Raw genomic sequence first — 4,308 nt, 5'->3', positions numbered from 1 at the left:
CAAGTTGATGTATTTTTAAGTTGATTCAATAAAGCAGTTTTTAGTAATAAAAAAATTATTATATTTATCTTTATAGTTGTGTAGGTATCAAAAATGTGATTGTGTTCAAATGGAACAACCTAAGAGAATCATGTTTCGTCTAGGTTGACGTTGATCTGTGTTCAAATGCGATTATTGAATTTCATATGTAAAAAATTCAATGGTTACTAGTATTGTACAATTTTTCCCAAATTTGTCAAAGTTCATCGCTTCATCCTCTAATTGTGGAACTTTGCCTAATTCCACAATTCCACCCTAATCTTTCCCTCTCTTCCTCTCAACAAGACAATGACACTGGCCTCCAGACTCTCAAATCCCTCCGTTCTTTAATTTGTGAGTGACTCAGTCCCTCACTTCCTCAATTAATCAATTTCTTAGCTGCTTGTAATCATTTGCTTCCTCCATTCAAGACATGATTGTAAGTGTGATTATTAAATTTCATATGTAAAAAATTCGATGGTTTAGTGTACTAAACAATTTTTCCCAAATTTGTCAAAGTTTGTCGCTTCATCCTCTAATAGTCTAATTTGTATCTAACTTTCAGAAATTTGACGATGACTTGGAGCTTTGGGCAGCGCTATGAAGTAAGAACTTTGCCTAATATAATAGCTTGGAGTTACATGTATGTATGAATGACTGAAGCAAACTTGCTAATTAAAAGCCATCCCTCCTCTTATCAACCTTCTCTTCTATCCTCCTACCATAGTTGTCTAAACATCTTACATTACTTGTCCTAAGAACTTCTTCCCATCTTTTAACTCTTAATACCTTTATCCTGAACACATTGTCAAAATAATCATGTTTCATCATTAAAGCACAATTACTATAATATAATCACACAGAAACAAAGCAAGCACACACCCACTAAGCATGGAAACCAATTAATTTCGACTAAACAAAGCCCAGAATAGTTACGATTTCAATTAAACAAATTGAGAATGGTCACAGAAACCCATATTTTGATTAAACAAAAACAAAGCAAGCACACACCCACTAGGCACAGAAACCAATTGATTTGGATTAAACAAAACCCAAAACAATCACGATTTTGATTAAACAAACTAAGCACAATCACAAAACCGAGATTTCAATTAACGGATCAGAATAGTCGCTGAAATTGAGATCAATTTCCAAAAATAACCACATAACCCAGATCAAACCGATAAGAGAGTCTGAATAGTCAGATCAAACTTCGATTAAAGAGTCTAAACAGTCAAATCTGTTATTAAATCATAGGTTAGAGGTGACCGTAGTGATCCACAATCTCAGATCTGGGGCCTGTCCTATGCTGCTCCAGAGCTGTTGCCTCTTGATCCGCTGTCTCTGCCTCTTTCTTCTTTTGTTCAAGATTAATCGAGACGCCCCCGTTGCGGAGGGATCGCTTGCCGAGGTACCTCAGACGAAAGCCCTCTGGTAGAGATCGTGCCTTGGAGCACATGGGGCCTCCACTAGGCTCGGAGGCAGCTAAGGCTTTGGTAGGGCACAAGCCCAACCGAAGATTTTGGGGCTAAAAAAAAAAACTAGGTGGTTTTCTCTTTGTTGAACGTTCTTGAGTGAACTAAACCACTGCTGCATTCTTCTTCACTAGATCAAGATAATGAACATACGATGCATTTAACAATTCACCTTTCTTTACTCAAATTTTTTCCACAAACAACATATTATTGTTAGTATATTTAGTTATCAAAACTTTGAATTTTTTAGCAAGTCACCTTTGTTTGCTCTAAAAATTTCACAAACAGCATATTAGTAAAATTAGTTTATCAAAATCTTATATTATTGTTGCTATCAGTAGAACCTAGTTATGAGATTCTCGAAAAACCAATATCAATGATGTAATTCAAGTTGATGTATTTTTAAGTTGATTCAATAAAGTAGTTTTTAGTAATAAAAAAACTTATATTTATTTTTATAGCTGGAGCACTGCTACAGACACCAAAAAGTATACCAAAACTCAATACAAAATGACGTGGCCTCTGATTTGGTGTTTTCTGTGTCATGACATCTAATTTAATAATTTCCAGTAATTTCATTGATTTTATTTAGAAACCAATTAATCAGCAAAATAAATAAAAAAGAAAACATAAATGGTCACCAAACAACCAAATCTACCGCCGCCATAGTTCCTTCAGACAAGAATAACAAACCAAATGATCTGTATAATCAACATTGACACTAGCGTCAAAAACTTGCATTAAATCCAGCAGGTTGCATGTAGAATAATACAACTATTTCTTTCTCTCTCAATATAAGAACTCTTGTTAAATTCATATGAAATCCAGTAAAGATGGATCTGGCTATCAATTGAAAAACATCATAACTCCATCACGTACCATATATGTGTATTCCCAGATTGCAAAACCTCATTGATTATCCTACCACACCACTACTGTATGTTAGTGTCATTCAATATAACAAATTGATATATCATATGATTGATTTTCTACTTTTGGCCAATTCAATGATCTAATATACTTCTCCTTTAGGTAAGTTCCTCATGACGTATGTTTTGATTTGGTCAAAGTATATAGAAAATGGAACTTGAATGAGACTTACATAATAGATCATAATTCGATTACCAACGAACTAATGAACCAAGTCATACAAGATTTTGTATTTTGTTGTTCTAGTTTTGGCTGATGGCCTTTTCGTAAAGTCTCCACAATTGAAAGGGTTGGATTAGGGTTTTTTCTTCCTTTGGTTGTTGTTTATCATATATTTTTTCTAATCATATAATAATAAATTTTAATTACTGATATTTTTATTTTAAACAAAAGAAATAAAATAAAAATATACATGCTTAAATAGTTTGATGATATGGCATATGCCACATCATTTGGTACTGATATTTGGTAAAATTATTTGGGATCTCGAGATAAATTTTTAGATGCTACAGGAGGACCACATGACAGTATGATATGGTTCTACATTCCAATCAAATATTAACACATGAATTTATTACTACTAAAATATAAACTAAGGTTTTCTATTTTGTATGAATTTTTTGTGAAATGATATTCATGGGTCTTTGTTGAGTTCGGACTAGGGTTTGGGGTTTACGGTTTGGGGTTAGGGTTTAGGGTTTAGAGGTTTAGAGGTTAGGGGTTAGGGTCTAAGGTTTAGAGTTTAGGGTTTAGGGTTTAGGGTTTAAAAGGCAACAACCACTAGTAGAAAAAATTTCTTAAGCGACGGGTATATTTCGTCGCCTAAACCCTAAAATTTGTCACTTAAGAACTTAAGCGACAAATGTTTCGTCGCTTAAGATTCGTCGCATATGACGCGTCTCTTAGGTTCTTAAGCGACAAAAATTTCTTATTCGTCGCATAAATGCCCTCCTAGGCGACGAAAGCCATGTCGTCGCCTGAATACTTAAGCAACGAACATAGTTCTCTAGGGCGACAAAACATTTCGTCGCTATAGTGTTTACAATATTTAAAAAAAATGTTTTAATTAATTTCATTTCATTTAATGTCCCTTAATGTTTATTAAATAAACATTAAATTAAATTAAATTAATTAAAACATTTTAGTTTCATTTTTATTTTCTTTTTTGTAGTTTTATTTTTTTCTTTTTTTTGTTTCTTTTTCTTTCCCTACACCACACACCACCGCGCGCCGCCACCACCTACCTCTACCCACAAAACCCACCGCCGAGCTCTCCCACCAAATAACCACTTTCGGCACCCCTCTGTCACAAATAAACCCACAATCACATTCACAATTCTCTCCACAACTCCCTAATTTCATTCACATATCCTCACAATTTCATTTACCTCTCTTGTAGCAATACAATCGCAACCACGATGAATAGCCCAACAAAACTTGACGAGGCGGCCATAGAAGCCGTGGAAGACGGAGTGGGTGATGGAGCCGAGATCGAAGAGGGAGAAGACGAAGACTAAGAGGGCCAAGGCGAGGTCGAGGAGGAGGAGGTGAGGAGGGGCAGAATCGGAAGAGGTGAAGAACTCTTGGGAGTTTATGCGTGGGTGATCGGAGATGAGGAGGTTTTGGAGAGTTGGGTAGACGGTGCAGGAGATGGAGACGGGGAGGAGGAAGACGACGAAGAGGGCGAGGAAGTGGCAGGAGTGGGCGTTGATGATGCCTTTGGTTTTGGTGAGGACTGTCCACAAGTTTAGGGAGGGAGGAGACGGAGTCGCCAGGGAGGGAGGAAGAGGGAGGAAGAGGCAGAGAGAAAAGGGAGGAACATGAAGTGGAAGAGAGAGAGAGGCTAGGATGAGGGTATAAAAAAATAAAACGAATGGTTGAAAAA

This window comes from Fragaria vesca, linkage group LG2 (genome assembly GCF_000184155.1).
Source record: "Fragaria vesca subsp. vesca linkage group LG2, FraVesHawaii_1.0, whole genome shotgun sequence".
NCBI classification, from domain to species: domain Eukaryota; kingdom Viridiplantae; phylum Streptophyta; class Magnoliopsida; order Rosales; family Rosaceae; genus Fragaria; species Fragaria vesca.
Note: the sequence above shows the minus strand (reverse complement) of the source record.